Here is a 22265-nt window from a genome sequence, read left to right on the forward strand (position 1 = left end):
CCCATGCAGCTGTTGTTCTGCATACCTCAGTGGTTGAAGCACTTGCTTGTTCAACCAACAAAGTTGCTAAAGATCTTGTGGAGTGTGCCTTGATTCTTTCATGAATTTGGATGCCCGACACCTTGTAGACATCTATTATGCATATTCCATTCAGCAATGGATAGCTATGAGTCCTTGATACTTCATAGATTCTAAGGCCAGAATGCACTTTTGCGCATCTAATCTGACTTCCTATATAACACAGGCCATAGAACTTCCCCAAAATAATTCCTACAGTATATCTTCTAGAAAAAAAGCCAATTTTGATTTAAAAATTGACAGTGATGGAGAATCTATCATGCTTTTGGTAAACTATTCCAATGATTAATTACTCTCACTGTTAAAAATTTACCTTATTTTCAGTATGAATTTGTCTAGTTTCATTGGATCGTTTTATATCTTTCTCTCCTAGACTGAAGAGTCTGTTATTAAATATTTGTTCTCCGTGTAGGTACTTATAGACTAATCAAGTTACCTCTCAACCTTCTCTTTGTTAAGCTAAATATATTGAACTCCTTCAGTCTTTCATATAGGGCATGTTTTCTAATTCTTTAATCATTCTCATTGCTCCTCTCTAAACGCTCTCCAATTTATCAACATCCTTCATGAACTATGGGCACGAGAACTGGACACAGTATTCTAGCAATGGTTGCACCAGTACCAAATACAGAGTTAAAATAACTTCTCTACGCCTACTCGAGATTCCCTTGTTTATGCATCCCAGGGTCACATCAGCATTTTGGTCACAGCATCACACAGGGAACTCCCAATCAGCTGATTATCCCCTAAATGTTTTTCAGAGTCACTGCTTTCCAGAATAGAGTTCCCCATCCTGTAAGTATGGCCTACATTCTTTGTTCCCAGATGTATAAATTTAGCTGTATTGAAACATGCATTTTTGTGTGCCCAGTTTATCAAGTGATCTAGATCGCTCAGCATCAATGACCTGTCCTCTTCATTATTTATTTGTGTATATATATATATATATATATATAATATATAATATTTGTGTATATATAATATATATAATATTTGTGTCATTTGCAAACTTTATCAGTGATGATTTTATGTTTTCTTCCAGGTCACTTTGGATGGTAGGAGACAAACAGTGAGCCTGACCTACTAGTGGATTCTGTATGCTTAGTGTAAGTGTTTTTCTGATGTCCGAGGTGTGGCACTGTTTCTTGGTCAGATGCTGTTGCCTTGGACAGAACGAGGGAAGGATAATCTTTTGAGTGGCATGGAGAGAAAAGTTCACTCTGGGAAGAAACAATTGCAGAATTCTCTGCACCACCTTGTCATCACAGAACATGCAGTAAGGCTCCTGGATGAATAAGGTTGCCAGCTCTGACACGCACCTAGCAGATGAAATGGCAATCAGAAAACAGGTTTTGATGCCTGGAGAGATAGAATGCCGATATTGAAGTCAGAGGTTCAAAGGAATGAGCTGTTAAGGTTTTTAACACCAGTGGCAGGTCCTATTTTGGGAAAAAAAATTGGTCTGGCTGCCAGTCTGGCCAATCCAACTGCTCTGAGGAATGTGGACACATAGGGGTTCTCTGCCAGAGAGCCCAAGGATTCTGCAAATAGTATGTTAATACCTGGCATGATATAGTGCTAGGCTAAAGTCCTTTATCCATGCTATCTTGGAGGAAGTCCAAAATAACTGGGCTCCATGGATCTCTGGGGTCTACACTGTACTCCTAGCACCATATGTTGAACTTGGCCCAGATGGAGTAATGGGCTTTTAGCATCAAGACTCTCCTGGGTGAGATAAAAGTCTTGATGATCTTGGAAGAGAGGTCGAGTGTTGCTAGTGCTTCCTCTCAATAGTCAAGTTGTTAGTTGTAGATGGTCCAGAAGATGGTGAAGAAAAGAATCCTGGAATAGGATGTCTGGTTTCAACAATAGCTGTAATCGTGGTTCCAGTTTCAGCTCTATCAAGCTGGAAAACCAGGGTCTCCATGGCCGTTACTGGTGTCGAAGAAAAACTCAGTTCTCGCTTTTTGTTTGGGTGCAGCAAAATCAAATACTTTATTATTTCTCCAGTAATTACAATGGAGAGAAAGAGTGCCATAGGACACAGGGTCGCCCCAGTCCTGGACAGGTCTCTCAACTGGTAAACAATTACATTAAGCCTTTATACCTTTCTTACAGACAATTTCTAGCAATCATGGAAACAGTAAAAAGCAACAAATACATTTTGTTTATACATAGCAGAAAGGCTTATCTTATTTGTCTCTTTCTTAAGAAAAGCAAGCCTGCATTTTGGTTAGTGATTGCAAGGTCGTAATAACTTTGTACACAGTTCTTGTCTTGTTGCCTCGCACTATCTTTGCTCCTACAAGTCTCACGTCATTAGGGTTACAGTATGGCCTGACTCCTGCTAACTGACTGACACGCCTTAAAATCCGCTTCAAATCCTTATTGAAGCTTTCCCTGCTTCCACACTCCCCCCTTTTGTACTTCTAGTACAACAAATATTTTCAAATCTCCATTTGCATTAATCCATGGATTTCAGATTCTACAGCAGATATGTCAACCTTAGGGGTTTTCATGGGATGTAATGACAATGCATGATTAGCATGAACATGAAAGGTATTATTACTATCATTACATCTTTTACAACAACAACATAATCCTAAACTAACTAACAACACTACAAACAATAACATTCCCATAGGAATAAAATAATGGGGTCTTTGTACAGTTTTGGTCACAAAGCACAATACATCATACTTAGTACATAAAGTAGACACTCTATAAGCTGCATGAAAGGCATTCTGTTCAGCATGATATATATATTCCGAAGCATATGAATTTGCCCTTGCAATTCAGAGATTCTTCGAACCTCTGGTAATAATGAAAGCAAATTTTGAAACCGATCAGGCACTACTCTAGTCCAATTAAAATATACCTGAAATCTGAGAGCTACTTGCAACATTCTATCTGCAGGCCAGGAAATGATATGATTGCCTGCAGCAGTGGTAAGATTAATATGTATATCTTGTAAAGTGGTGGCATTAACGTACACACAGCTATCATTAGCTTGAAAAAAGTGGGTGTCCTGTCAGGGTAGTTCCTTGACCTCCACCCTCTCAACAAATATTGTCATAAACAGTGACAACTTCCCCTGGCTTCAGTTTATAGATACACTGAGCTGTGGTGGTTCTAACGGCCAAAATGTCCATTGACTCTCTATTCTTATCCAAAATGTCAGGTGTCATTCTAGGGGTACTGTCTAGAAATCAGTTGGATATACCAGGTGGTCTAATTTCCCAGATGTCTCGGTAAACAATTACAGTCCCACAGGCATCCTCCCCATGGACCCAGCAGGATTCGGTATGTGGGAGCCCACACCCACCCTAACCGGTCCATATGCTTGGAAGGAGCACTGTGAATGTCCGCACATCCATTCAGAAAGTGTCCAAGTATGTCTCCATGACCACAGATCAGATGGTACTCCTGAAGCGTCTGTAAGGGCAGTGGGCCAAGTCCGGTCTAGATCCCACTGCAATGCCTTCCCAGCCTCAGTGATATTCAATACCATCTCTGTCAGTAACTTCTGGGTCATAGAACTAAGGGTGGAAATGACATGTAACTCACCAACTCCAGCCTGTACTTAAGATAGCTGAGTTTCAAGAATAAGGCTAGTAGCCTTTTCCAGTTGGCCCAATTTCTTATCACGTTCTTGGCTTTTAAGATACTGGCCCTATCCCACAGGGAGCTGCTCAATTCTCTTTCTTTCCAGAGGAAATAACCCAGGCCCTCTGTAGTGCTAATCTAATGGCAGCCCCTTGTGAGCAATCTGGGTATGTAGAAGTGATTTGAAAACCTGATAAGGGCAATGTCATTTAAAATCCAATTAGGGAGGGCAATACATCCTGAAGGATTTATCCAAAACACAGGGCGCAGCCTGTAGATCAAACCCCAAAATCCAATTAATACCACATCCCCAAGCATGGGTCCCATAAATTTCTTCCTGCCAGTGTACAATTCTTTGTTTCTTCACCAGGGTCAGTTCTCAATGTCCTTTTTAGTCAGGAATTCCAGGACTTTGGCAATGTCAGTGGAGTGAGTGTTTCTTCTTCGTTCCCAAAACAATTCTGGTTTAGCATCCTACAGGGGAGAGGTTGCCAGCACATATCACCCTGTAATGGCTTTGCTTCTTCTTGAAAAGTCTAAAGGCACAGTTGGTCTGTCAGTGGACAAGGGAGAGGTTGCCAGTACGTCACCTTGTCCTTTTTCCCTGCTGTCCAAAAGCACAGTAGAGCTAGAAGAAAAACAGGCTAATCATCAGTAGGAAAATTCTTCTGATGTGGAGGGGTCTTTTTGCAGTGAGAATCCTGGGTCCAGGCAGTCAGTCTTTGGCACTTCACAGCAGTGTTGGTAGACAGCAGGACTTGGAAAGGGCCATTCCAGCGTGGAGCCAAGGCAGTCTTTCGCTGATGGATCTTTATGTAGAGCCAGTCTCCTGGTTTCAAGGAGTGGCAAGGTTGCACAGGATCCTTCGGTAGTGCTTCCTTCACCTGTGTATAAAAAGACTTAACACATTTCATTAGTGCCTGACAATACTTAAGCATGATGTTATCCATCAAATGAATGTCCATCTGAGCTGGGGTTAGTGGGGATGCAGTTGGTAGTCACATTGGGCGTCCTGTCAAAATTGCATGAGGGCTGAGTCCAGTCTTTCGATTGGGAATGGCTCTCATACTCATCAGTGCCAAAGGAAGGGCATCTGGCCACTTTAAGTTTGTTTCAGCACAAATCTTGGCCAGTTTATTTTTTTAAAATCCCGTTCTGGCGTTCCACTGTCCCAGCAGACTGTGGGTGGTGAGGGTAGTAAGCTGCACATAACTCCTTTACAATCTGTCCAGTAAAATGAGTTCCACGATCACTCACACTGGTATACACACACACACACCAAGGCCTCTTTTCTTCCTTTTTTTGTTAACCCTTTTTTAACCTTTTTATCTTTTTAAATTTTTTTTTTTAAACCACGATGCATCTTTACCTGGTCAAGATAAATACCATGAGGCGGTATGACAACCCCTCTTGAGGCGGTAAAAACCCCTCAGCACCGGTGCAATCTAATGCATTTACCTATGCATTACCTTATGCATTACCTTATGCATTTACCTTGGCCAACTCAGCAGTTCCCAGTACTGCTATAAACTAACCGTATTGGGGAGAGGCCCCAATACCACTTTGCATCTGATCCTGCTGCACAGTCAATAAGTTCAGATGGCGTGAGCCCAACAGAGACAGACGTCCTCACGGAAAGTCCTCCTCCGATACCCCAATAGAGATTTCAAAAGGTCTCATACCTCTCATGTGGCGCATGGGGTTCGAAGGGGAATGATCCGTAGTAGCCGTCCGTGGGTCCATGGGCGTTGCCATCCCGGACGAGCCCCCAAATTGTCGAAGAAAAACTCAGTTCTCGCTTTTTGTTTGGGTGCAGCAAAATCAAATACTTTATTATTTCTCCAGTAATTACAATGGAGGGAGAGAGTGCCATAGGACACAGGGTCGCCCCAGTCCTGGACAGGTCTCTCAACTGGTAAACAATTACATTAAGCCTTTATACCTTTGTTACAGACAATTTCTAGCAATCATGGAAACAGTAAAAAGCAACAAATACATTTTGTTTATACATAGCAGAAAGGCTTATCTTATTTGTCTCTTTCTTAAGAAAAGCAAGCCTGCATTTTGGTTAGTGATTGCAAGGTCATAATAACTTTGTACACAGTTCTTGTCTTGTCGCCTCGCACTATCTTTGCTCCTACAAGTCTCACGTCATTAGGGTTACAGTATGGCCTGACTCTTGCTAACTGACTGACACGCCTTAAAATCCGCTTCAAATCCTTATTGAAGCTTTCCCTGCTTCCACAAGGGTTAGCATGGTGACCTTTACTTGTTCCAGCTTTACTTTCTGGATCTCTTTTCCTAGAAGCAGGAAGGGTTGGAATGCATATAACAGGCCTTGGGGGCCATCTGTATTAATGGACATCTGTTCCCATTGACTTGGGATCTGTTTCCCTGGTGAAATATTTTGGATTTTTTGTGATTTGCAAACAAGTCAGTTGATGGAAGATTGAACCTCTGCAAGATCAAGCTGAAAATACCTTGCTTCAGGCACCATTCTGAGTTACTGACTTTGTGTCTGTGGAGCCAACCTGCATTCTGGTTCAGCTCCCCTTTTATATGAATTGCTTTTTAGGAACAGAAGAGACTAAACTGCCCATTTCATTATCTCCATCACTTCTGCGTGTAGCACTGAGCTCCTTGTCCCTCCTAGGTAGTTTACGTATGCAACTGTGGTAGTGTTGTCCAACTAAACCAGGATGTGATTTCCCTTTAGTTGGCTTTGGAACCTCCATAGGGCTAGTCTGTCACCTGTCAACTCCAAGACATTGATCCAGTGGGTCCTCTCCCTAGGACTTCAGATATACTCCCCAATCCTTCAGGCTTCCGTCGGTTGTAAGAATCAGTAGGTTTGGAAAGCACATGGGGAGGCCTTTGCAGATATTCCCTGGACTGTCCACTATCTTAGGAAATTGAACACCTGGTTTGGAACCAGCATTTGATCTATAATGAGCTCTGGGGAGTAATCTCATGATTTCAGGAGGAGGGCCTGTAGATACCTGATGAGATGGAGTGACCCCTGTGCATGACATCAGGAGGCCCAGTAGCTGACGACACTGGGCTATGGTTGTGTACTGCCACCAGGGTCAGAGCTCTGATCAGGATATCATCCAGGAAGGGGTAAAGATAAGTAGTCTGGCTGTGATCACCATCTTCATAAAGACCCTGGGGGACACTGAGAGACCAAATGAGAGCATTTGGTACTGGAAGTGATCTGTGCCATGAGTAAACCCCAGAAGTCTGTGGCAGCATGGGCATATGGGAATATGGAGATATGCATCTTGCAGATTCACTGAGGGTAGGGGGTACCCGTGTGGAATCTAGGGTCTCCATATGGAGTTTTGTCTCACTTCATTTGTTGAGCCTCTTGAGGTCGAGGATAACACTGACTCTCCCAATACATTTCTGAATGATAAAGAAGACGGAATAGAACCCCGAGAACATTTTTTCTAAGGGAACTCCTTTTGTCACTCCTATGTCCAAGGGATGGGAGATCTTGTTCCAGACCAGTTGGCACTTGGCAGAGTTGTCAATATGGGAAACTGGATGAAGAAGGGATGAGATGGAGCCCACAGCTCAAGGGAGTATCGTTGACTCTCTCTCTCTTTTACTTGTCTGTGGTCGATACAGACCATTTCTCTGAAAAGTGGGAAATTCTCTCTTCTAGAGTCAAGGTGGAGACACAATGTCTGGGTGGAGACACATTCATTCATTGTCATGCTAGACTCTTGCAGGCTGTGAGACCACCTCTAGGCTTTCTGGTCAAACCTTGGTTCCAATACTTGCCCTTGATGGATCTGGTATCCTTCCTCCGGTACTTATGTGAGGAGTATGAGTGAAAGTAGTGTCTCTACCTGAAAGAGTGCTTGCACTCCCTTCTTACAGCACTCAGCAGAAAGGTAGGAACAGATTTGATTTTGCACCATTTTCTGCCACTATCTTATGTAGCTTTCCTCCAAAGACGAGAGATCCTGTGAACTCAGATGAGCACAGGACTTCCTTGAGTAAGCATCTACTTTCCAAGGTCATAGCCATATGTCTCTCCTGGCCACTGAGCTGGATGTCACAGCCCTGGCTGAGAATCTCATTGCATCCATGGAGGCATCAACCAAGAGGGGAGGGATAGTGCCTGCTAAACCCAGGGTTGTGAGTTCAATCCTTGAGGAGGCCATTTAGGGATCTGGGGCAAAAATCTGTCAGGGGATTAGCCCTGCTTTGAGCAGGGGGTTGGACTAAATGACCTCCTCAGGTCCCTTCCAACCCTGATATTCTGTGAATACTGTTGCCAGGGAAATTGGAGCTAGCATCTGGATGGTCTCTGTCCTTCAGGGCCCTAGAATCTTCCAGCCAGGATAGAATTGCTCTAGCAAAACATGGGGCTATGAGGGACACTCTAAGGGTGGCCAAGGAGGCTTCAAAATACCTTTAGAGTGTGGCTTCCACTTTCCTGTCTATTAAGTCCTTAGGAAAGAATTCTCCTTCTGTAGGAAATAACCATGTCCTTAGCCAGAGATGTTATTGTAGCATCAATCTTTGGGACTTCAGTAAGAGCATTCTTTGGCTATTGCAGCTTGTAGAACCTAAGTTTGTGCTTGTTAATACATTTACCTGTGTCATGTTTTTCTCATTCCTCCCTGATTACAATCTCAAAGGAGGAGTGTTGGGGAATTGCAGCCTTGGAGGAGGATTTTGATGGAAGATTTTTACTTTCCTGCTTATCGCCAGAAGCCTACTCTGGCTGGATCTGGATTGTGGCCATAACCTTTTTGCACATGGCCACACATTTTCCAGGGGGAGAATTTTTTTTTGTTGAATTTTTTTCCAAGTCCTGCTCAGATTTGGAGTCTGAAAGCTCTCCTCCTTCATCAAAAGAGGAGGAGCTTGAGTCAGAGGATGAATACCTTCTGGATTTTTCTTCCTTTTTTCCTCTCGGGCCTTTTTTGACTTTTTGCTGTGCTTTGTGGGCATTACTGTCCAGAGCATGGTCTTCTCCAGTTTGCCTTGCACAGACCCCAGAGCCTTCTAGACATTTTTTCTGAGTTCTCCTCTTCAGGTTCCTACTTCTCTTGTGTGGGGGATGGGGTCTCATCATCAGAGTTCCCTGACTCAAACTGGGAGGGAGGAGAGCTGAATATAAGCCCTACTTCTCTTCCCAAAACACTCTTCCCCATTTCAAGACTTGGTGGGGGAGTGGCGGGGGGAACGGTAGCGTACCACTGTGATCCTGTGACTTAATCCCTGTGTTGTCAGGATGAAGTCCTCTTCCTCCTTAGAGCCTCTTTCTGTTCTGCTCTGCATTTCCTGGTCAGGTTTTTCAGTGGTGGAGTCATGGGCCACTTGCAGGGGTAGAGGACCCAATATGTCTGTGTGACTCAGATCCCCAGGTCCTAACAGTGGTAGGGTCACTTGCCTGGGAGCAGACTGGGCATAATTCACCCTCGGCTGACCCTGGGAAAGTTCCCTCACACACTGAGCATGTTTTGGACTTGCTCTTTGTTGTGTGGCTGCTCTGCCATATCTGAAAGGGGAGGCACTGCACAATCCCAGAACCAGGAAAGAAGGTTGGTGCAAAGAAAAAAAGTTTGCTGCTGTCTGAAAGTGATTAAAAATAATAAAGACAAAAGAGAAGGAGCAAACAAACTCCTGGTGCAGCAGAGCCAGAAAATCAGGTGACAAGCAGGACAAGGAGGCGCGGTCAGCATACACTGTGCCACAGCTTTGAACTGTCTCTAGAGACTGCAGAGAGGAAAGGAGCAGCCCAGATGTAACAGAATTATGAGACACACTGGTCTGAAGAATAAACATGGTAAAGCTTCTTTTCTGTGTTTCCTGAGAGGGTCTTCTCACAGATGGAGCATTCTGGCTTTAACTTGCTCCATTTGGCTTCTCCCACAATGACAGTGAAAGGGAGAACAAACAGAGGAAAGGAATTTAGGAGTGTGGTCCTATTTGAACAACAAAGTCCCTGAAACTTGAGGGTGAAGAAAGAGTGGATTGTACCCACTATTTACAAGCTACAAAATCTGGGGTTACACTAGATAAACAGAAATGCTGAACTGCTGCTCTGAAATGCTAGAGGCAGAGAATCTGATGAGAGAATAAAAGTGGCATAAACCAGACACAATAGCCTCCTGGACATATCTGAACTGCTTCTGATATTTTCAAGAGGCACAACCTAAATAGCTTAGATTGGGGAAGAGGTCAGGGTACAGAAAGTCTCTTACCAGAAAGAGATTTTTCTCTTTTCATTTCATTTAAGTCTGTAAAGTTTCTAGAACATGCTTGGCACTATATAAGTACTAAGAAACCAATCAGCAAAGCACTTTAAACACAAGCTTAATTTTAATCATGCAAGGAGCAGGGCCAGCTCCAGCTTTTTTGCCGCTCCAAGTGGCGAAGAAAAAAAAAAGATAAAAAAAGATAAAGTCGTGATCGACGGCACTTCAGTGGCTGCTCTACCGCACTGCTTCATTCTTCAGCGGCAATTCGGCAGCCGGTCCTTGCCTCCGAGAGGGACTGAGGGACCCGCCGCCGAAGACCCGGACGTGCCGCCCCTTTCCATTGGCCGCCCCAAGCACCTGCTTCCTGCGCTGGTGCCTGGAACCGGCCCTGTCAAGGAGACCCACTGAAGTAAATGGGACTTGTCATGTGCTTGAAGTTAAGCATCTGCTTAAGAAATTTGCTATGTTCTGCCCTAAATAAATAATATAATAATATACCTCTGCCTCAATATAACACAACCTCAGATAACACGAATTCGGATATAACGTGGTAAAGCAGTGCTCCGGGGCGGGGGGGGGGGGGGGAGAGGGGCTGCGCACTCCGGTGGATCAAAGCAAGTTCGATATAATGTGGTTTCACCTATAACACAGTAAGATTTTTCTGGCTCCCGAGGATAGCATTATATCGAGGTACAGGTGTATAAATTTGATAGAAGCCTTCAACTACCTGAAGGGGGGTTCCAAAGAGGATGGAGCTAGGCTGTTCTCAGTGGTGGCAGATGACAGAACAAGGAGCCATGGTTTCAAGTTGTAGTGGTGGAAGTCTAGGTTGGATATTAGGAAAAACTATTTCACTAGGAGGGTGGTGAAGCACTGGAATGGATTACCTAGGGAGGTGGTGGGATCTCTATCCTTAGAGGTTTTTAAGGCCCGGCTTGACAAAGGGGTGATTTAGTTGGGGTTAGTCCTGTTTTGAGCAGGAGGTTGGACTAGATGACCTCCTGAGGCCTCTTCCAACCCTAATCTTCTATGACTCTATAAATGCATGGTGAGAGAATTTGCAGATACGAAAGGAGATATTTTAATCTCAGTTGAAATATCATTGTAGATTTATGTGCTTATGTAGTTCATAACATGAGAGAAGCTTCAGAGGGCTGGCAGATAAGACAATTGTTTAATGTTACTAATGGACTTCCTCGGAGATCGGTTTTGGGACCAATCTTATTTAATCTTTTTATTACTGACCTTGGCACAAAAAGTGGGAATCTGCTAATAAAGTTTGCGGATGACACAAAGCTGGGAGGTATTGCTAACACAGAGAAGGACCGGGATATCATATAGGAAGATCTGGATGACCTTGTAAACTGGAGTAATAGTAATAGGATGAAATTTAATAGTGAAAAGTGCAGGGTCATGCATTTAGGGATTAATAACAAGAATTTTGGTTATAAATTGGGGACCTTGGAGTATTGGTTGATCACAGGATGACAATGAGCCACCAATGTCATATGGCCGTTAAAAAAGCGAATGTGGTTTTAGGATGCATCAGGCGAGGTATTTCCAGTAAAGATAAGGAGGTGTTAATACCGTTATACAAGGCACTGGTGAGACCTCATCTGGAATATTGTGTGCAGTTCTGGTCTCCCATGTTTAAGAAGGATTAATTGAAACTGGAACAAGTACAGAGAAGGGCTACTAGGATGATCCGAGGAATGGAAAACCTGTCTTATGAAAGGAGACTCAAAGACCTTGGCTTGTTTAGCCTAACCAAAAGAAGGCTGAGGGGGGATATGATTTCTCTTTATAAATATATCAGAGGGATAAATATCAGAGAGGGAGAGGAATTATTTAAGCTTAGTACCAATGAACACAAGAACAAATGGATATAAACTGGACACTAGGAAGTTTAGACTTGAAATTAGATGAAAGTTTCTAACCATTAGAGGAGTGAAGTTCTGGAACAGCCTTCCAAGGGGAGTAGTGCGGGCAAAAGACATATCTGGCTTCAAGACTAAGCTTGATAAGTTTATGGAGGGGATGGTATGATGGGATAGCCTAATTTTGGCAATTAATTTGGCAACTGATCTTTATTAGCAGGTAAATATGCCCAGTGGTCTGTGATGTGATGTTAGATGGGGTGGGATCTGAGTTACTACAGAGAATTCTTTCCTGGGTGCTGGCTGGTGAGTCTTGTCCACATGCTCAGGGTTTAACTGATCGCCATATTTGGGATCGGGAAGGAATTTTCCTCCAGGGCAGATTGGCAGAGGCCCTGGAGGTTTTTCGCCTTCCTCTGCAGCATGGGGCACGGGTCACTTGCTGGAGGATTCTCTGCACCTTCAAACCACAGTTTGAGGACTTCAATAACTCAGACATTGGTTAGCGGTTTGTTACAGGAGTGGGTGGGTGAGATTCTGTGGCCTGCATAATGCAGGAGGTCAGACTAGATGATCATAATGGTCCTTTCTGACTTTAAAGTCTATGAGTCTATGAGTTTCATACCCTTAGTCCTCGATCCTACAAGCACTTACATATATGCTTAATTTTATGGACACAAATAATCCCATTGAGTCTGCAGGATTGGGGTCTTAAGGTGTAGAAAAGGAAATTTAATGAGCAATAGGATACTATTACTGCAGAACCAATGCTGGATTTGTGGCTTTAAAATAAATTACAAATGCAATTTTCATAAATTAAATTACTTCCTGAAGAAAACTATATTCAATAGTTTATAATCAAGAGATTTTTTTCCATAATGAAATTATTCTCTAACGGATTTGTCTCAGCTGGAAGCATACCTTTACAGCATTGTAGTTTCATGATCAAGAACATATGGAAAACCCAGATTGAGAAGTAAGGATAAATAATTTATTCTCTGAGTAGGTGAAGTCTGAAAGACTTATGGAGCTATGATCTTATACAGTATGTGAAAAGCCAGTGACTAAAACAATAGGTTATACATGGAACTGCATTAGACACTATCACTGTCCAAATACAATTTTCTCTTTTTTTGTAAATGAGTCAGTCACAAACCTCTGATAGCGCCATTTCAAATGCAAATAATTCTATTCCAACTGCCTCTTTACATTAGCTAAATGAAGTCATCAGTAAACAAAATTGGAGGAAATCTTATCACAACTGCTGCAAACAACTTTAAAAGTTTTATAATCCAAAAGAATAAAACAGTTATAAGAGTTAAGATTCTCTGGAGATATTCACCACTGATAGGACTTCTATTCAAAAACACTTCCCAGCCCCCAAAACCAATACTGGTCACAGAAAATTATAATCAAAGATAGATTTCTTGGAGGGTGATAATACCATTAGATTTAAGGAATTAAAAATACATGAAACTTTTGAGTTAATGAACAGGGTCCTTAACTGCTCATTTAATTCAAACAGCTGTTTGTTAATGCCCTAAGCAGTGTCATAAACTGTGAAAATACTGTTGAGTGCAAGACACTAGTTAATGCTATAAAGCAACACATGCTCTAATATTAAAAGGATTTAATGGGATTAATAGAGAATAAAACATTAACTCCCTATTATGATGTTTTAGGACCCAAGGGCAAATCCTGGCTAAAAAGGACTCTGGCTCTGAAAGCACAAAAAGTAAACTATAGCACTGTACAGCAAATCATGGCAATTTTATGTCCCTGAAAAAAAGTGGAACCCTGATAAGATCACATCTGTTCCAATCACAGACTGGATAAAATCACTGTTTACTAAAGTCCTAAATAACTAAATATGTGGAACCCCAACAAGATCCCATCTGTTAAGACGACAATTTGGATAAGATCCCATTACAAAAATTTCTATATAATAATATATCCACCATAAAATAGTGAAGAATTTGGTTTTCTTTAGTTTCATCAGTTATTCCATAAGGGGATACCATACTGCAAAAATACTATTGCATAATAAACTAGTTTGACAGTTATCAATAATGATTGCATTTCTTGATTTGTCTGTCATCTGAAATATGCTCTCATAAATTATCTATAGGGTATGAAACTTTGTGACCTCTCTTGCATTTTCTTAACTTTAGTTAGTTCATATATAGCTGTTCAATAATTTTTGCTCTCATTTCCTATATAGTGACAGATTGTGTTCACAGTATGTACATTATATGTGTGCATAATAGACAAACTATTTGCATTAATGACCACTAGTTCTTCTGCGTTTGTTTTTAAAAGAATGTATTCAAAATTAAGATTCAAGTAACTCGTCTCCAGTTCATTGGCATTAATAACAAAAAAGTCAGGTTGTAGAGAAAGGAATTCAAGGTGGTGTGTTTTGCAGAGGTATCTTGTGAGCAATATAATTACAATTCTGTGATTAAATATTGTATTTACCATATCATTTATTAACATTAATAAGTAATAAATTGCATAATGAGAACTTTCATCCAAAGGGCTCAAACCGTTTAAAGACTTTTAAACCTTACAAGACATCTTTTAGGCCCAAGTCCTGCAAACCCATGAACATATTCTTCAAGTTAAGCATGTGCATAATAAGCATTTGCAGGATCAAGGCTTAATATAGGTATTCATTCAATTTATAAATGGATAAATCAAGGCAGAGAAAGATTTTCAAAGATGCTGAATACCCCCATCCCTGCTAGAAGTCAGTGAGAGCTGTAGGTGCCCAGTGCTTTGTAAGTCAAGCTAATACATTCTCAAGATAGTTTTAATCCATATCAAAGATTTTCTTTGCTTAATATTTCAAAAATTATTACAGTGAAACCAGATACAAGGAACGACTTACGGCAGAAGAATTAAATTATTGGTTAGTAAAGTTGGCCTTTAACGAAAGACCAAGTTTTGATTTTCAGACACTGGCCTTTTCCTTGCATAAAAAATTATGGTGAAAATTTTTACAAACATGAGAAATATTTTTCACCTTTACCAAACTCTACAAAGGTCTATGAATATTAGTCAAACTATCTAAGAAAATGTACCTTGTGATACCATAGAAAACCTCAGCCTCAATGGTTAATGTTTCTGAAAGTGTTAAGCATATGAAACTAACAGGATATAATGTAAATTATTTTTTAAAATATGTGTACTGAGCACCATCTATAATAAAAGCCCTTATTTCCCTGAGCCTCTTTGGTTAGTAAAATTTATCTTGATTTTTTTTTTTACCTGATCATAGATGACTATCCATTCTTGTTGGTCTCCCCTCTTTTCTCTTTATAATTACAGGATTTGAGTGGTCGCTCCTGAAGTCATGCTGCATACTTCTTGTTCCTTGTATTCTTCTTGTAGTTTGAAGAGCTGTTTTTCTACCTCCTTAATTATGATGTCTTTTAGGTTTCCAAAGCCATCTTATACACCAGAATATACTTCCTTCTTTCTGAATTGGCTAATTATATTTAGAATCCTCAAAATTTACCTCCTTGAAATCTTAATATTCTTGTTCTGCTGCATTCTGTGAGTTAGTTTCTTGCTATGCTGAATTCAAATACAGTGGTCATCATTTAAATGTTAACATTTCCCAGCAGTTAAGATCTAGTGTTTTCTGAGATTTTGCAGTACACAGATAAAGACACTTGTGACAACAGTACAGTAACTGTGTGGTATCTGTTGGAAAATGTTGTTTTTCCTTTCCTGTTGAAAGTGACCACTGTATCACAGGGTCGCTGATTCCAAGTTTCCCTGCTATTCTTATTGTCTCAATTAATTCCTCCTGTTACTAAAAAGTAGATTCAGTATTTGTTCTCCTGTAGCTGGAATCTCCATCTTTTGTATTACAAAACTGTCTTTTACATTCCTTTCATGATTCATATTTAGCAGTGTTTGTTACCCAAAAGATATTCAAGTATTTAAAATCCTTCATTAGTTCAGTATTGCATTGAAGGGGAAGAAGTTGAGACTAGGAGAAAACAGTAAGTTTCACAGACAACTTTTCTTCCAAACTGTAAAGTGTTTCACTTTTTCATTTTGAAATGGGGAGGGGGGAGGAGGGAGTGCCCTTTTTCTTCCCACTTCCATCAATTTCCCTTAATCACCAGCACTACATTGTCTCATATTTTCACTTTGAAATATGATTAACTGGGGGGAGTGGAGGAGGAGAGGTGCACACATGCGGCTAGCCATTTGCAGCCTTTACTCTGGGCATCAGCTGCCAGTGATTGAGAAACAGATTCAGAGGTGGAAAATACTGGAAATGCTAATACAAAAATGGTTTCCAATGAGACAGGATCTTCTCCATAAGCAACCACTATAATCCAATGGAATTACATTAGAAAGACTGATAAAGAGTAATTTTTGAACTTTTTGCACTGAAAATGGATCAGTTCTGAAATAATTTTTCATTTTGAGTCTTTAATGATTTCTCTAGCCGCTAATGGATCACTGCACTCTTCATTTGTCAAAATTGCTTATTAAATATACCTTTAATCTTCAGAACTGACTCAACACATTCTTGAATTCTAAAACCACTTTACCCTGATGGAACATGCTTTAGAAAGTATCAGCCATTAATGCTTGTGTTTCACTAACCCTTTCAGCAATTGTTATAGCCACTAAAAATGAAGTCCTGAAGGTTAGGTGGTACAAAAAAAATTCCCCCAGTGGCTTACAAGTGGTTCCTATAAGTTTCTAAGCAATAGATTCAAATTAAAAAAAGGTGACACTCCCACATCAGTGGAATGATATTCCACAGTCCCTTTTCAAATCTTTTATACAGTCCTATGTGCAAATACCAAAGATAGTAATAACTGGTATGCAGATCTTGTTGCCAAAGGCACTTTAAAAGAACTCAACTAAAGTCAAGAGTGCTTAAGTGATACAAACCATGCAATATGAAAAGAACTGAGCTAATCACTGAAGCAAGACCTCATTCAATATCCATAAAGCAAATGTCTTCCATTTCAGAGCATAAGTTTTCCTCTTGGAAGACTTATGACTGGCAAGAAACAATCACTGAACTTCTTGATAGCACTATATTTTGGAGGTAAGCAAGACACTATAAATCAAGGCTGTGAAAGATGAAAGTTTTGAGTCTGCATGGACAACTTGATCATACCTTTGAAACAAGATATTTGGATGAGCTGGTAGCAAAACTGGCAGGGCTAGAAGTTCTGAGAAGCCAGAGTGGTGAGCAGAAGTTGGAGCTATTAGCAGCACATGAGCTTTGTCCTCTCTAACTTTTGAGGACCTTTTGCTAGATGTAATGGGAAGAAAGGCTTACAGGAACTCTTGACTCAAACGCATCACTATGATTATTGTCAGGGAACCAGTTCCCTGGAAAAGAATGGAAGAGATTTTAACTTGTGACAAAAAGAAGTGAAGCATCACCTATTTCTAGATAATGAAAGTAACAACAGATACATGAAAATCCAGTCTTGATGAGCACTATGTTTGTTTCTCAAACTGACTGGTAAGTGATTGCAAGAGGAAATATGTGTGATGAAATGTAAACCATTCCCAGAACCAAACAGCTTCTCTACACCTGTTATGTAACAAATGGCTGTGGTGCCATCTCTCAAAAGCTGCACAGATTGTCTCTTGTTCAGTGGAAGAAAAACTCTGAATGCCAGATAAATTATTCTCTGCTTCAGTATTAGCTAAAGTTGCCCAAAAATTTCCATTATAATGCCATTTTCAATCACTCAAATTTAAATATGCACAAGAGATTTACCTAGGGCTACACACAGCATCAGGATCAGAAAAGGGAACAAAAACGAAGGGCATCTCTACACTGCAATAAGAGATGCCTCTAGTTTCTCCAATAAAAGATTTGTGGCTGGTCCAAGTCAGCTGACTCAGGCTTACAGAGCTGTAGGACTATAAAACTGCAATGTAGATGTTTGGGCTCAGGCTGGAGTCCTGGCTCTCATACCCTGGGAGAGGGGATTGTCTCAGAGCCTGGGATCCAGCACGAGGCCAAACGTCTACATTGAAATTTTATAGCCCCGCAGCCCAAGCCCTGTGAGCCTTAGTCAGCTGATTTGGGTCAGCTATGGCTGTGTCACAGGTCTTTTATCACAGTGTACCCTCAGAGTCATGATCCTCTACATTGCTTAAGCCTTGTGGAAGGGCGGTCCATGCCCGTCCTGAGCAGGTCAGCACGGAATTGGGGACAGGTGAGTGGAATCAGATTAGGTCAAGGAAGATGCCACAGGAGCCACAAATATGCAGATCCAGTGGCTCACATCCCATTTAGGGGATAGGAAACAGCAACAACTACTCTTTAAGCTTATAGGTTGAATGGCTGTAGCTCTGGGACCTGCATGAGTATTGGGATAAATTTTATTATCATTTTTATTATTCTTTACAGAGCAGAAAAGGGTGGTAGGTACTTCATTCCCTATGACACCTGCCTGGTGCCTCATACAAAACCTGATTATTCATGCTTTGCACAGACATAATACATTTTACCCTTAATGCTGGCCAGCCAAACAGAAACAATCTAGTTACTATGTAGAATGACATGCATTTAATTCTGGATAAATCTAGATAAAGATTTCCCTTTTCTGGTCTTATTTCTATTGTTTTGTCTCAGGACCCTAGTCATAATCATTAATAACTAGAAAAATGGAAGATAAAGTCACTATATGGCTCCCTCCAGTGAAGACTTGCAAAGACAGATATATGCTGAGACAATGCATTTCTAACAAAATGATGTATATAAATGTTAATCATTACCCTCGACTAACATGTACATGAGCCATACAGAATTTCACAGTTGTCAGGTTATGCTGTGCACTTTAAGCGTGTGGTGGACTTTGCATAGCTGTTAGCAGGAAGAGAACACAGGACAATTTTCTCCTCCAAAAAACAGCCTCACAAACAAGCCAACCAACCCATCCCACAAGGTTTCTTAACCTAAAGCAGAATTTCTGTTATCTGTGGTAGTATTAGGACTTATAACCTTTTTAGGGTAAACACTAAAGGCTGACAAGTCAAAATTTTGAATGGGTCTGGCATTCTATGCAGTACAAAGCAATGGTACACACATAAACCAGGAAATACATTACAGGGTCTACCAAGCTACTCACTTATGAAACTATTTTTCATGCTGGTGCAGTTCCTATAGATGCAGAGATTGTGAACTTCAATTTGATCTACAAAACTAGTAGAATCAGCAATTTATGTTGCTCTAATCCAGCATCATATCACAGTAGCAATGGATATGTATTTTCAGAGAAAACTACTCATATGTTTCAGAATTTTAAACTGATAAACTTCAGAAAATGTTAACATTAATATCCACTTATTTGTTATAGGATATCACTATATGTCTTTATATAATGCTAGGTATTAAAGTGTTAATTGTCAGTAAATATTACTAAAGACTGTAGATGCAAAGAAAGGTGAAGAGAGAGATGGATAATAATATTCATTAATTTTGTCACTAAACAATGAGGCATAGCCTCCCAGTTTTATCACTGCCGTCAAGGTAGAACACTGGTATTAAAACTTTCCTTTTCATATATATTTTCTTTCTACATTCATTCATATTAAGACAAAAGTTGCAAAAAGAACTGGTTACTATAAAAAAGCGTATGTCCAACATCTGACCACCTCTTGATAAATCACATCTACAACCTGACATATGGTAGGTAGAACATAAACTTCTATGCTTACTATAAATATTTCTTGAGTTTAAGTTTTAAAATAAAAATAACTCCACACCATCACCATTGCATGCTCAAATAGATCTCATCTTAAATTATCTGAGTTAATTATAAGGTATTGAGGCAACTATTGAGCCTTTCACATTTTCAATGTGTTGTACAAACATTATCTAAATAAACATCAGAACACAGCAGAGGAATGGTCATAAGTATTAACCCCATTTTACAGGTTGGAAAATAAGACAAAAAAAGAGGTCAGGTGACTTGACCAATGCCATGTATTCATTGTCAATGTCAGGATTACAACTTGGGAATTCCTGGCTCAATATAGGTTAGACAGACCTCCTTGTAGAACACTGTACAGTAAAACAGATCTCAAAGAAAAGTACTTGTATTAAGGAAGGATTCAAATAACTTTATATCCTGATCAGGTTTCTCGTGTTTGATAGGGGGCAGGGAATGCAAAATAGGCAAAAATGTTGGGTCTGTATTCACAACAGGTAAATGCATATTTATTTGCAGGTGTAACATATATGTCTGCATTTTAAAATTTGGTGAAGGTTTCATTTGGCAGAAGGGTGTGGAAAACTAGAACAGGCTTTTTAGCCTTATAACAAATTGGGCAGTCAGTCAGTAATCCTGTGGAAGCCAGCTACAGCATGTGAAGATCTACTATGGAGAGTAAAAAATAGTTGGAGATAATTAAATCATTTTAGCCCCAACTGCACATATGTAATTCTGATTTACTAAAGATGACTAATAATTTACTATTTGCCACATTCACTTCCAAATCATCAACATTCTCCCTTCAAAATCTCACCTTGCATACACTAGATTTCAGCTCATTTGATTCTGATTTACATATTCTCATAAATCCACTGGCAAAGCAAAAGGATATTCTGTGAGATAGTTTTAGATTAAAATGATCTGAAGAGACATTGATGGGAAAGCAAGTAGGTTTATACATAGAAAGAATCCAAGAAGAGTTCCTGAAATTACTGTGGATAGCAAGGAGCTAGTGACTGGGGCATTTGAGGTACCTACTATTTATTTCCCGTGATATGGCAAGACATTTTTTACTGGAAACAATAGGTTATAACATTAAGTGTATGTGGTCCTGGCCTCAGCGTTGTGCAGGAGCATGGACCCAAGAGTAGAAACCTCTTACCAATTTGAAGAAAAACTAATTTTCACATAATTAGATGCAGAGATACTTAGTTTGTTAGACATGAAATGCTATTATCATATTGGCAGCAACAGAATATACACAAAAGGGACAAATCTCCAGATGGGAGAAAATCTCAACAATTGAACTTGAATATGCTTGAAAACTTCAATAGGACTGCTTAAATGCATAAAGTTAAGCACCATGCACAAGTGTTTACAGCATCAAGGCTAATGATGTGTCTATCAATCTATTAATGTATCATTAGGGTTATTTTTTGTGGTACTGTAGTGCCTTTTGATGCAATCGAGACATAAGGAGTAGACAGGGTCCAAGCCTGTGCAAGTAATGCATAATAGGTAACTTGCAGACTATCACAATTTCATTTTTAAAGTAATGGAGTATACACTTAGCACCTTGCAGGATCAAGCCCTATGTACAAATATTTAGAATTAGGGTTACATAACAATTGTACAAAAATTGATCTAACATGCCCAATCATGTATTACTTTGAAGGCTAATGGGGTTGCACAGGCATCACTGAGAGCATGTTGTGAAGACAATGGGGGTGTCCCGGTATAGCTAAGATGGTAATTTGTTCTGAAGAGCCTCTATTCCTGACAAAGATACGTGAGAAGGAAAGAACCTTTCCTGATTGGTGAGTCTAAAAATTAGAAAAAAATGTTTTTCCTTGCAAACTGAACAACAGGATATGGAAATAAGTGAGACACAATCAATCAATCTGGAACCCCACATTGACAATTTTATGTCACTTTTCAGGATAGACTCACACCTATAAGAAAAAATGAGCACACCTTATTTCAGATAGGGAGTCAAAACAGAGCATGAAGCACCTGTGTGACATATGCCTGTCAATCAACCTTGCCTAGAAAGCAGGCTGCATCTTGTTTAACCACCTCTAGCTTCCGGGTGACCTTCATAGCCATTCACAGAAAAAGCACAATGCAGTAGCCTAGTTTAGTGGTGCAGGTGGCCCACTCCAGCAGGGGGTGTGGCAGAAGCAGCCAGGGAGGCTGTGGAAACCTGCAGCTAATTAGGGTGAGGCTTGTTAGGAGCCAGACAGGAGGCAGCTGCTGGGGCAGCCCAGATATAAGGAGCTGCCCAGCAGAGCAGAGGGGAGTCTCTCCCTGACAAGCAAGGGAGGAGGACTGGCTCCCAGAGATAGCACCTGAAATAGAGCAGTGCTGGGCATGTTCAGGGGCGTGGAGGGTGAGCTTTGGCCTGTTATCTGCTAGGCTGCTGCCAGAAAGGGCCAAGAAGGTGCCAGGGCCAAGGGGAAGCAGCCCAGGGACAATAGGCAGACAAGGGGAGAGAAGGAGGGTAGAGAGGCTGCTGCTAGAGGGTCCCTGGGTTGGGACCCAGAGTAGTGGGCAGGCCTGTGTCCCCTCCTTCCTCCTTGCACTGCACCTGGCCATGGAGAGCATGGCCAATACAGACTACAACTTGCCCCTGAAGTGAGGGGCTAGACTTGGGTTATGGTTGGCCCCTGCGGCGGGTGCAAGCCAAAGGACTGCCGTGACTCCCGGAAGGGGGGTGGGAAAGAAGTAGTGGTCACTACTGGAGGGCAATGTCCTGAAGAGGACACCGC

At 40.8% G+C, this 22265-nt stretch overlaps 1 protein-coding gene across 16 annotated transcripts in view; it reads right to left on the reverse strand.

Annotated features, from left to right (window-relative positions):
- CCDC178 (coiled-coil domain containing 178) overlaps positions 1-22265 on the reverse strand; it is a 350640-nt gene that overhangs the window by 125726 nt on the left and 202649 nt on the right. The window lies entirely within an intron of this gene.

Source organism: Mauremys reevesii, linkage group 2, assembly GCF_016161935.1.
Source record: "Mauremys reevesii isolate NIE-2019 linkage group 2, ASM1616193v1, whole genome shotgun sequence".
Lineage (NCBI taxonomy): Eukaryota > Metazoa > Chordata > Testudines > Geoemydidae > Mauremys > Mauremys reevesii.